This window comes from Coccinella septempunctata, chromosome 3 (genome assembly GCF_907165205.1).
Source record: "Coccinella septempunctata chromosome 3, icCocSept1.1, whole genome shotgun sequence".
Lineage (NCBI taxonomy): Eukaryota > Metazoa > Arthropoda > Insecta > Coleoptera > Coccinellidae > Coccinella > Coccinella septempunctata.
This window is the reverse complement of record NC_058191.1, coordinates 8,953,237-8,966,834: the sequence shown is the minus strand read 5'-3', so window position 1 is coordinate 8,966,834 and position 13,598 is coordinate 8,953,237.

The following is a 13,598-nucleotide window of genomic DNA, read 5'->3' as shown; positions in this document are numbered from 1 at the left end:
GGCGCAATGCCCCCCCAGAAGACTTTGTCCCAAAGCACGTATCTCGCTTTTGCCTTGCCGTTGAGATGACCCTGACAATGATCTAGTTCACTTGACGAAATATCAGCCGGATGACCTTGAAAATTACATTTCCTGCGATATTCATATATTATGTTATCATGTTAGAAGGGAAATTCCGATGGATCATTATAACAAAATTTGATGTCACTGCGGTAGGTGGTAGACGGTGACGTGAAAGATAAGCATGCTGTAACGAATATTGGTTTTTGCTAAGAATCAAGTGTATCGCCTTCGTTGCAGCCATCACGTGCACATCAGCCGGATTTTTATCGGTTATCTCTTCTCCTGACCACAGGCCGTACCGACAATGAACTGTAACAAATAAATCTGGTAATAGTCCATCGGTGGAGTTTTTAATAATGGTTACAAACAAACAAATGGTCTACTCCACTATATATTTAAATTATGCACTATGCATTTCGGCAAGGTAACTTGCCATCATCGTTGACGTCTTAACAAATGCATCGAGCACCTGATGATGGCAAGTTACCTTGCCGAAATGCATAGTGCATAATTTAAATATATAGTGGAGTGTAACAAATAAATTAAGATGCAATTAGGTTGCGAAACGATAAATTTCGGACGTGAGCGCTGAGTTGATTTTGGCAAAAATACGTGAATGCAGTTTGAGCCTACGAGCTTGTTGGTTGATTCCATATAAATACGCTGCAATACTCACAAATATGTATGTATTTTTCTGCTTCTACAGGGTGTTCCATTGGGAAACGGAAATACTTAACAGTCGGACACGTATGGCACCGAGATGGTTCTGGAGATATCACATGTATTGGCTCTTACTGTCTTCGTTGCCGAGACACAGGATGTTTTATGAATTTTGTTCGTTTCTTCCTGAGGCCATATCAGACGAACCTTCATTCTTCATATGTGGCAAACTGGTTTCTCATTCAAAGCTCAAATGTATCATGCACTAAACGCATGGAAAATCCAGGTCCGGTTTGACAAATTATGAATCTATTGAATCCTGGAAACAACACCCATTAAATCGAAATTTTGATAATCTGTTTCAATGTTTGAAGAGACCACAATAAACTAGACTGAGGCGAGTGCTTTAAATTTCCGCGTAGACAGTTTTACTGCACGAATTTTCAACCTAAAAGTGAATTTTTTTAGAACTTGGATTATCTGAACTATTGAATCCATAATTATTTTAACATTGCTTAGTAATTACCTACTTATTACATTAGTTTTCCTTTTTATAGTTGCAGACCATTTCAGTTTGTATTTTTAAGTAACTCTCTCCCTCTCGTCATTTACAGAAAAAATTAAGGCCCTGTAAGTATGTATGTACGAGGATATATTGATATCTAGTTAGCCTAGACCACTTACATGCATAAAAAAATATTACGTTACCATACTAGCAATAACTCATTAGAAGTGTCAGTGTGAAAATTGAGGTCAAAAAACTAAACAAGAGTTACGCAATAAATTAAAAGAAAGAAGATGTTCACCGAAATCGCGAAAATCAAAAAATTGGAATATCGAGCCAACATCAAGTAGGTACCTGTATTTCAAAGGGTTAAGAGGTAAGCAGATTTACGATATGCTATAAGATAGGCTTAATACCCTTGGTGATCAATGTCCTTCGTATGCGACCGTGAAAAATTGGACTGCAAGCTTCAAAAGAGGTGAATTTCGGGAAATCGGGAAGGCCAGTTTCTGTGTCAGTCCCCGAAAATATCGATGCAGTTCATGACATGATTTTATCAGACCGTCGAATTCGGCTGAAACGGATATCTGAAGCACTGAATATTTTATACGAACGCGTTCATCATATAGTTCACGTCAATTTGGACATGAGAAAAATTGCTGCAAAATGGATCCCCAAAAGTTTGAATGTTGACCAAAAGCGTGCAAGGGTAGAAGCATTGCGTTCGATCTGTGCTAGATTTGAAAACTATATAGACTTCTTAAACCGAATTGTTACTATGGATGAGACATGGGTACATTTCTACGATCCAGAAACAAAGCAACAATGGATGGAATGGCGACACTCTGGTTCTCCAAGACCTAAGAAGTTTCGTGTCAAAAAATCTGCTGGAAAAGTTCTTGCTTCAGTCTTTTGGGATTGTCATGGAGTAATCATGATTCATTTTTTGGATAAGGGTAGAACAATATCCGGAGCTTACTATTCGACATTACTGACCACTCTACGGGAACGCCCACACAAATCTCATGTTGCCATGCATAAAATTCGTGTTTTCCGACTATCATCTGTTTACTCAATTGATAAAAAGTTTAAAAGGTCGTAAATTTTCTTCCAACGAGGAGGTAATAAAAGCTGTGGAGATCTGGTTTGCAGAGCAAGAAGAAACATTTATTTGGAAAGGTTTAGAGACGTTGTTGGTTCGCTGTAATAAATGTATCCAATTAAGAGGAGAATATGTTGAGTAATAAACTATTTTGACATTGAAATTTTGTTTGGTTCTATAAGAGGCTAAGAATTTTTAATATATCCTCGTACAGTGTTATTGAAAACCAACTATATATATATATTTATATTACAATCTGTATAAGTTTCACGTACTGCAACTGTTTGTTTCCATACGTTTGTTAATAATAGATTACAGAGGTAAAACTTACTAGAATTGCCACCGCTAAACATTACATTAGCAACAGCATAACCCAGGTTCCAGGACCACTTGAACTTCTATCCATGGAAACTCATACAAATCCGATGTCATTACTCTCTTATATCAATGAATGAGCATTAGGTCTTGTTGTAGTCGGTATTTCGCTGAATCTTTTCCCAAATTTGACCAGGATTACAATACTTATCTCATGTTTAGGGTGCTGAGCCTGAAGGGCCATATTCGTGAGCATTGCTAGAAGGTATCACTAACAAAAATGAGCGTTCGATTCCTCTGTGGAATCAGTGCCCCCACTTAAAACGGCACAAGTGATTCACCAAAATAACTTCGAAGTAAATGCTTGCTGGAAAGAGGAGTGGCAAATTGGCACAGCAGCCAGATACCACAGTATGTCATGCATCTCCAGCAAACCGGAAGGATTTAACTTTCCACGCAAGACCTGGTCAACCCTTAGGGTAACCGGCCACCGAATGCGAAGTTGTGCGAAGCTGAGCGTTTTCAATACTAATATAATTGACTAGCTACGAATCGAGTGACGTAGCTTGTCATTTAGCATTGAAAACGCTCAGCTTCGCTCAACTTCGCATTCGGTGGCCAGTCATCCTTAACGCATTAGGACAAACTGCGGAAGGTGCGCCGACTACCTAATTGGGGTATAGGGTATGGGGTATAGTTCCCTGTGCGGCCTGCGATTGTGGTGATGGGAGGCAGACTGTCAGATACATAGTGCAGGAATGCAGGTGACCAACAGGAGTTCCTAACGGCAACCCAAGAATTAATTTAGTATACCGGGTGTCCCAGAGCTTTTAGGCCAGCAAATATCTCAGTTACCTGCGGAAAAAAAAAATTGAAAAAAATACTTGTCGTAGGAGACCATACGCTCTTTCATGCAGCATAACAAAATCCACCCCCTGACAAACAACCCCCGAGAAACCACCCCTAACTTTTGTTTTTCAAATGGCACCCCCATGTTTGTTGTGCTTCAACTTACAGTTTTTTTCATTTCTCATTCAATGATGTATCATGGTAGCTAGAATGGCATGCAGAATTATGGAAAATAAAAATACAAATGAAATACGAATTTATACGCTCAGGTGTATTGTTACTGCAACATTATACTAAAGAAAATGTTTTATAACATAAATTATAATAAACAAAAAGTTCTAACATTTTATTGACCCTTTTTTTTTCAACATCCACTTTTTCTTGTCTCTACAATGTGGACTAATTCGATCAGTCCAATTAACAGTACCCACTAACGAATTCAATTTTATCGAGTGACTATCTTTACAACTACATATTATGATATATCATTGATTGAGAATTAAAAAGAGCTGTCAGTTGAAGCCAAACAAACATGGGGGTGCCATTTGAAAAACAAAAGTTAGGGGTGGTTTCTCGGGGGTTGTTTGTCAGGGGGTGGATTTTGCTATGCTGCATGAAAGAGCGTATGGTCTCCTACGACAAGTATTTTTTTCAATTTTTTTTTCCGCAGGTAACTGAGATATCTGCTGGCCTAAAAGCTCTGGGACACCCGGTATATCTAATTTAGACATTTGTTTGTGATTCGATTTGTGTTTGATTGCATGAAGTTTAGCATCCGATATTTCCTTATATGTAATCGTATACCTACAAGTAAAGTTACGTTATTATTTTTTTCTTTTTCTTGTTTTTCTACCTATTGTTGTGATGTAATGTTAGGACATACACTAAATGAATACATAAGTTAGTACTTCAACATCAGAAAAAAAAAATTAAATATGTAGATGAGCTCATCTACTGATATTGTCACATTTTGAAGGAGCTCATATTATATCATATAAAAAAAAATAAAAAATCAGTTAATATGGATAACTTTATAAGGCACTACCATAACGAAGACTATGATACTGTTGTAATTGATGATATCACTGAACTCAATAAAATTGAAATATGCAATGAATTCCGAATTCTTCACATGAATATTCGTAGTGTTCAAATGAATTTCAGCGAATTTGAATTATTTATGGAGAACGCGCAAACCCCATTTGATATAATTGTATTGACTGAAACATTTGAAGTATGTGATGTGTGTTTGTTTGGGCTGAAGGGTTATGAGCAAATTTATAACAACGGCAAATATAACAAAAATAATGGAACAATGGTGTATATAAAGGATGGTATTGATTTTGATCACTCTATAGTCAAACTGGGGGAAATCACAGCAATGGAAATAAATATTCAATGTAAACAAGAGAAACTCAAACTAACTGCTATATACAAGTCACCGCAATACTCTATTGAGGAATTCAACACAGAATTGTTGCATTATTTGGAAGAAGGAAAACGCCCAGCTAAACATATTATCACAGGCGACATGAACATAAACTAAATTTTGCATGAATATTGTGTGGAGGAATATAAAAATATATTGTATCCTTTCGGATTCACATCACTCATAAATAAGTATACACGACCAGATAGTCGGACGTGTCGCGATCATTTTTTTGTGAAAGATATTTCAAATGTAAGCGGAATCATCCTACATAATCTCATCACTGGCCATTATCCTTTAATGCTGTTTGCTAACATCAAAATTAAAAAATATAAAGTAAAACAAGGAACAAAAAAATATGTCAATTATACTGAATTGAAGAATTCACTCAAAAATGGGATCAAATATATGAGAACAAGGATATAAATTATACAACGGAAAGTTTCATTAGAATCGTAAGACAAAAAATAGAAGATAGCACAACCACAGTACATGTAAATTAAAAAACACAGGCAAGAAAAGAGATGACTCCAAAAATATTGAATGAAATAGATAAAAAATAAAATATGTATAAAAAGGTTAAGAAAGAATCCGAAAATGCAAAATTAAAAAGTGAATATTCTAAACTGAAAAACAACCTTCGCATTCTAATATCGGACGCTAAAAAACAATATTCACAAAAATCCATTGAGAGAAACCAGTGTAACTAAGGGCTTATGGCAGTATTTGAAAAACATGAAAGATGAAAAAAATTGAAGATGATCAGGATATATGTGATGCATTCAATAATTAATTTAGGCCCGGTACTTTCACGTGCGAATAAATAAATTTATTCGATAGATAAGTCTTATTCATAGAATAAGTAAAAATGCTATCTTTACAGTTTCAGATAGTGTTATTCATCGAATAAATCTGTCATTGAAACTAAATAATAAGAGCCATATTTTCGCGATTAAGACGAGTAAAGCGTCTTTAAGCGGTGCTATTCGAGCGAATGAGTCATGACGTCAGTCTTTAAGACGCTTTAAGCGGAACCAGGCGGTCTCTGGAGAGCGCCTGTATCGTCTTAAGCGGAAAGTGGTAATATTATTGTAATTATTATGTATTTCGTGTTAGTATTCGATGTTAGTATTCGAAATATATATATTGATGTATGTCAAGAACAATTGATGTAGTTGTCAATAATAAAGAAACGTTAAACATGCTAAGTTTTTCCCGAGTGATAAATACCAATCTTTATCACTATTGTTCAACGAATTTGTACAATTAATATAAAGAAGAGGGGCCCCAGTCAACCAGAAATGTAACAGTAAGTCGCAGGGAGTACCCAAAAATATCGCATTGAAGCGCTTCTCTGAGAAGTTTCATGGATGTACTTAAGATTTCACATTGTGGACATTAACGTCCGCATATTGTTAAGTTTGCGAATTCCTCAACTTTAGATCCCTAGTGGTTGCATGTAACATCATATCGAGATGTTCCGATGAAGTGAACATAGCTACTATTATGCGACTTCTCTCTGTTGATATTTTTGAAATATTGAATCTGTGATATTTTTAGAACATGAAATGATGTGTTGTGAATAAATTTCGATGAACTCTACCCAGCGACTTCTCTAAGAAAAACTTTCAGAAACTGTCTGAAATGTTCTATTTATCAGCACGTGGTCTCGAGGTTAACTCATAACCTAAATCCCGTTATGCAAAACGTGGTGTGACGTGTTTCGTTCTGTGACTGCGTTGTGTTGAGAGAATGAACAAACAAAATCTTTATGAATGAATTTTTAGAATAATTTTTTTAAACGAGCTGTTCTATTATTAAATTTCGTTTTAGTTAAGTGTTACTTGACGTTGATTGATTAATTAACGTGCAGTAAAAGGTGAGTAGTTATATAACCTATTGAAATAATGACTACATCATGATCACTTCTTGGCCCTCTTATCCTCCCCATTTTTGCACCTTTGTAACGTTCAACTTTCAACAAACCTCATATGAATTTAGGTGATAAGTAACATTCACAACCTTCAAAATCAAACTTGGAATTGATTTGAATCATCGAGAGAACTTCAAATTATTATTTTAGATACTGTGCTGGAAAAAATCACGTTCTACTGTTGTTAGATTTTTCATGACACTCAATTTATTACTATCAATACAGCTCTGATTTTTCCTTCTTCAGCTGGACCATGCCGTTCCTGAAGTGGAATGAAGATTTATAACAAGATATATGTTCTTTTTTTTATATATTTGGATTTGTATGAAACATATTAATCTTGAATAAAAAGATATGATTAATTCATATAGTTGTTCAATTTCCCTTTTGAGGATGAGAGCAGAATGCGAAATATATGTAGGTAAGAGTAAAGAGTAAACACAGGGTACAAATGAGGCGTTCAGAGCTGAAGAGGCCCAAGCTACATTTTTTCTAAAATTGAGTTTACGAGTATATAAAATTTTGATTCATTTTCAGGCAGTTCTTACTGTTAATTCAATTTCAGAAAAATTGTAGCTTGGGTCACTTTTCCTCGGAACGCCTCGAATATAGAGTGCAAATTGATTGCCACGATGGTAATTATCAAATTGAACATGAATATAACTTCAATAGAGGATACACTTTGGTAGTTTATTCTGTCAAAATAATCGTTCCAAAAACCTCCAAAATGAGAAGTCGCAAAGTTGCTGTCTAGGGTGCTTTTTTTACACCTACTATGTGATGTACTGGGTAATTACCCGCGATATGCGATGTTGCGGACATTAAGCACTCTCCAGTAAGTACTGGTGGCCTTTTTTTAAATCAACATTGTGAAGTCGCATTTCCACAGTGGTAATTCCCAACAACTTCCCTGTGACTGAAACTGGTTGACTGGGGGAGAATATGTTGTTTATATCGAATTTGACTGGAATTCCTACTAGGGAAGAGTGCTTTTACTGCCAATAATGCACATTCTGCATTATCATTTAGAATAAATGAATATTTTTCAAATAATAGCCAAAGAACAGAAATTGAAAAATTCACAATTCGATTCGCTATCTAATGACACCGACAGATGACTCAACCATCAGCGATATTCTATTTTTGCGACAACAAAATTAATGACGTCACGCTTAAAGACGCTTTAAGACATCGATTAAGACGCTTGATCGCCAAAATATGGCTAAGAGTTTATTTGTCATAGATCGAATGTCGGTACGTCATTATTGGTTGAATTTTTCAAATTCTTGATGTATGGTTGTTCTTTTTGTGATATTCACGAAATATTTGCTTTCTAGTTGGAATTATGACAATTTACATTACATTAATTAGTGACATGTAGTATACCATGCTTTCATAGAATTATTTTTCGTGAAATAATTTCATCTGAGAGCACCAAAATAAGGTATCCTTCAGATAGGAAATTATTTGACATTGAATAAAATTTATTCGAAGCTGAAAGTACCGGGCCTTAGTGAGTTAGGAGAAAATTATGACAATAAATTTAAAACTCGTAAAGATTTCACGCACCAAATTCACCAACAAGATAAATCTTTTTTTTTTCCAACCGACTCAACCGAAATAGAAATAATTATCTTAGATCAAAAAACTCAGCCGGATTTGATGAAATACGTTCAGAAACATTGAAGGAAATAAAACAAGAGATATTCGCCCTCTTGCTCATTTGATCAATGTCTGTTTAATTGTTAAATACTTATAATTATAGGCCTATAACTATTGTGTCCAACATAGCCAAAGTCTTCGAGAAAGTATTTAAAATGCGTATGCTTGCATTTATAGATAAACATAAAATTTTATCAAACAATCAGTTCGGATTCCGAGAGGGAATGTCGACGGAAGATGCAATAAGAAAAGTAACCGGAATTATATACAACAATATTGATAAAAACACACCAACTTTAGCAATTGCAATAGATCTAGCAAAGGCATTTGATACCGTCAACCATCAGTGGTGACTGGAGAAACTGAAGAGTTACGGATTTCGTGGAAAAATACACGCCCTACGCCCTCATTATCAGTTACCTTTCTAATAGAACACATATAGTGTCAATGAATGGAAAATACAGTGGACAAAATAGGATTATTTATGGAGTTCCTCAAGGCACTGTTCTTGGACCAATATTGTTTATTATTTATATAAATAGTTTATTTGGATTGCATAGCTGTGGTCAAATCGTAAGTTTCGCCGATGATGCTCTAGTAATTTATGAGGATGTAACCTGGGAATAACTGAAAGTTAAAGTCAAAGAAGACTTCATCAAATTGAAACTTTGGTTTCAGTTAAATATACTAAGCTTGAACCATGAAAAGACAAGATACATGACTTTTACTTCAAATAAGATGAGACTACCTGATTTTGGGGATCTAGAAAAAAAAAATTCAAAAGGCGCACTCTACAAAATATCTCGGAATTATTATTATAGATGAACATTATAGGAGGTTGGGGCCGCTCGGTCTGCTGCTTCTTTGGACTGTGTCGAGGTGACTGAGGAGGAGGTTGGAAGATTGTTGAGTCAGCTTGATCCCTCTAGCGCCCCTGGACCCGATGATCTTCCCGCCATTGTTTTAAAATCTTGCGCCGATCAGATTTCCAAGCCTCTGACTGAGATCATCCGTTCCTCTTTTAGTTCGGCTCGGGTGCCGAAGGCATGGCGTTTGGCGAGAATAACGCCTATCTTCAAGGCAGGAGACAGACACTCAGCATCCAACTATAGGCCTATCAGTCTGACTTCCATTGTGTCGAAGATTGCTGAAAAGGTCATCTGCTCGCGCATGCTACCTTTCTTGATCTCCAACAAAACGATACCCGACTGTCAACACGGTTTTGTTCCGGGCCGCTCGGTGATAACGTGCCTGCTTGAGTCCCTGAATGCATGGACTAAATCTCTCGATTCGAATAATCCTGTTGATGTGGTATATTTGGATTTCTCAAGAGCATTCGATCGCGTTCCCAGGAGGAGACTTCTTCACAAGCTGGAACATTTCGGCATTAGGGGGGAGTTACTTCGTTGGATCGAATCATTTCTGAGTGAACGCCGGTTTGCGGTTAGGGTCGGTGCATCACTGTCCCAGAACAAGCCTGTAACGAGTGGTGTCCCACAGGGCTCTGTCCTTGGGCCACTGCTTTTTCTGATATACGTGGCTGATCTCCCACTGGCTGTTTTGTCTTCTTGTTCCTCTTACGCAGATGACTTTAGGATATTTGCCGAGGCGCGTTCTTCTACGATTCAGAGGGATCTGAATCGTATAGCTGAGTGGTGTCGTGAGTGGCTTCTTCCCCTGAATGTTGGGAAGTGCAAGGTGCTTTATTTGGGAAGAAACAATCCACGGCGATGCTATTACATCGATGATGTTCCTCTTCAAGCTGTCGAGCGGCACAGCGACCTCGGAGTGATTGTGTCGTCGGATTTATCTTGGTCTGCTCACATAGATGGGGTTGTCGCGAGGGCTAGGAGAGTGCTATACTTGATCCGGAAGGCATTTCCTCGGTGTTCGGTAGGTTCGGCAAAGATACAATACAACAACTATGTGCGACCTATCCTGGAGTACGCCGGTCCTGTCTGGACGCCCACATTAGTGCGTGATCGTGAACGTCTCGAACGAGTTCAGCGTAGTGCAACGCGAGTGCCGTTTGGTGTTGTTCGGCCTACTTATCAGGAAAGATTACGCCTCTTCGGTCTCCGTACCTTTATGGAACGTCGCGAACGTGGCGACCTGATAATTACATATAGAGCGCTGAATGGATTGTTCGGTTGTGACCTCCAGCACCTTTATACTCTTAATACCAACAACCTTAGAGGTCATCAGCTGAAACTTTATCACGAAAAGTATCACACGATTCACAGACAGCCTTTTTTGACCAACAGGATATTCGACAGATGGAACTCCCTACCGGGCTACATTGCTTGCGCTCCTAGTCTGAATGCCTTCAAGAACCGTTTGGATGCACTTAGCTACTAATTTTGTTTTTTTTGTGACTTCAGAGCTTATTGCGTGCATTTGATATATTTCTTTTTCTTTTTATTGTATTTCATGAGAGTCTATAGGTGTAAACCTCCTCTCTTTTCTTTTTTTTAATAATAATAATAATAATAACATCTGAAATGGGATGAACACGTGTTCTACCTGAGTAAAAAGATAAGGGGTGTTTTATATGTGTTCAGATATATACAACAGAATATAATACTGATACAATCTCAACTTTGTTACGGTATAATCGGGTGGGGAAAAGTTTTGGACTGCCATAAAAAAATTTTAAATGTTTTACAGAAACGTATCCTGAAGGTCATGTATGGAAAGAAAATAACTTTTGCTAGTCGAAGTATCTTTGAAATGTTCAAAGTACTAGATATTAGACAACTATATGCCCAGAAAATAATAGTTGATATTCAACAACAAAAAATAAAAATATCATTGAATGAACATAGTTATTACACGAAAACCAAGAAAAAAAATTTTGAGAGACCGAGAGCAGAGAAGAGAATCGGACAGAGATATTTCAATTATAAAGCGCCAAAAATGTTTCCTCTTTTAACCCATACAATAAGAGATGTAACAAACAAGAAGAATTTTGAAAAAGAATTAAAAAAATGGTTTCAATTAGGAAATCGGACCTTGGTCCATAGGATAATAAATTCTACCTGATGATGCAACTATGAATGAATAAATTAATAATTGAGTAGTAATTAATCCCTAGTACCGACGAAGACAAACACCACCGATGAAGGCCAATACCACTAATAAAGAGCAGACCCACCGATTAAGAAGGAACTCCCAAATTTTTAATTTTTTTCTGTTCGTTTTCTTCCATTGAAGTTAAATTTTTTGTTTTGATTTTATTGTTGGTAATCTTGTGGTTTCATAGAGTATATGAATATTGAGTGGTGGAATATTGTTTGTTTTTGCCGTTAAAATTGGAAAAAAATTAATTTAACAGCTGTACACAGTTATCAATTTGTGAATAACTCTCAGTTTATGTTGAGTTTATTGACTGTTTCTTTGTCTAATAAACTCTTTATTATTATTATTATTATTAACAGATAATGTTCTTATTAGCTGACTTCTATTATGCCTTGGTTCTAGAGACCTGCCAGAAGACAGCTGTCGAGAAACAGTCGAGCTTTGGACATCTAGACCTGCCCGATACGACCGTGTTTTGATACCCAGAACATCCAAACTTTGGAACTGCCTTCTACCGTACGCTTTCCCAAAGAGCTTTGACCAGTAGAACTTGAAGTGCCTTGTTAATAGTCTGCCCTGCTCTACACTCTATTGACCACGGTACTTCCCGTATTTTCTTGCCTTCATTTCAATAAAAAGAAGGAATTTCAAACTATCATTTGAAACTTTTGAATTGTATAGTTCGTTGTGAATTTACAAGATATTAGCACCACCATATGTTAGCATTACACAGTGCATAACAACATTGCAAATCCAATAGCCTACTTTCCGATGAGTTTTGATGAACAAATGTTTATGACTTATGATGATCCGTCGGACTCAATCTTCTGGAGCATATATACTCATTCTTCATTTACGACATATCTAAAGGCCATCAACGCGTAGGACAATATGATTGCGTTGCGAAGAACTTCCGTAATTATTGATGTATCGACCACATCAAAATTCAAGTCCTCGCGGGTTTATTCACGAGATATAAATTTCACCCGACGCAAATTCACAGTTTTATGGCTGGCATCGACTGAACTTATTATAATTCCACAATCGTCTGACTTAATTTATGAATTCCTTCTTGCAAAAAATTACAAGGGTTGCATTGACTATGGAAAACGGAGGAGAAACTTCAGATACTGATCGATCAGCGCATACTTCCATGAAAGTCTTCAATATACAGGATGCGTAAAATGTAACGCACAAAATTCATATCTTCGATATTTACTGCCTTGAAACTTTGTGTGCGAATTTTTATTTTCAGATCAATGACATACACTTAACGAGTGAATGATGATGTTGAATAAAAATATAATTTGATAGAAATTACACTTCATGTGATGTGGGACGTGTATTCCCATGTCAAGGCAAAATAATTTGAACGCTTTCGCACAAAACACTAAGGCCCAGTTGCAGGAAAGTCTATTAAGATTTGATGTCCCATCAAAATTTAAAACTGTCATTTTTGAAGGGGAAAATGGAGGATTAAGATTTTAATGAAATATTTAATTTTAATGGACTTTCCTGCAACTGGACGTATGTTAGATTTTTGAATCATGCGCATTATTATTTATTTATTTATTTATTTATTCATTATGCTTCGCATAATTTATGAACGGTACAACCCATTTGATACATAATAATATAAAGAAAAATAAAACAAACTGCATACAATAAAATTTAAACTCTACAACAAACTCAAAACTAACACCTTAAACAACGATAGTGATAAACCAAAAAACTGAAGAGTAGGTGACATACATACAGCGTGTTAAACATCTATTAATATAAAAATGCTTGCGGTAGTTGGTACGGACAGGATCAGGATAAAAATACAAGACTACACGAGACGTCCTCGAAGGTGCATTGAAACTGATCAGGCTCAGCAGTTCAGGGCAATTTATATAGCCATTCAAGAGCCTGTAAAGGAACACAAGATCGAGAAGTGTCCTTCTGTCGCTGAGAGATCGCAGACTTAAACTAGTTCTGACAAACTCATAGTTAACGGAGA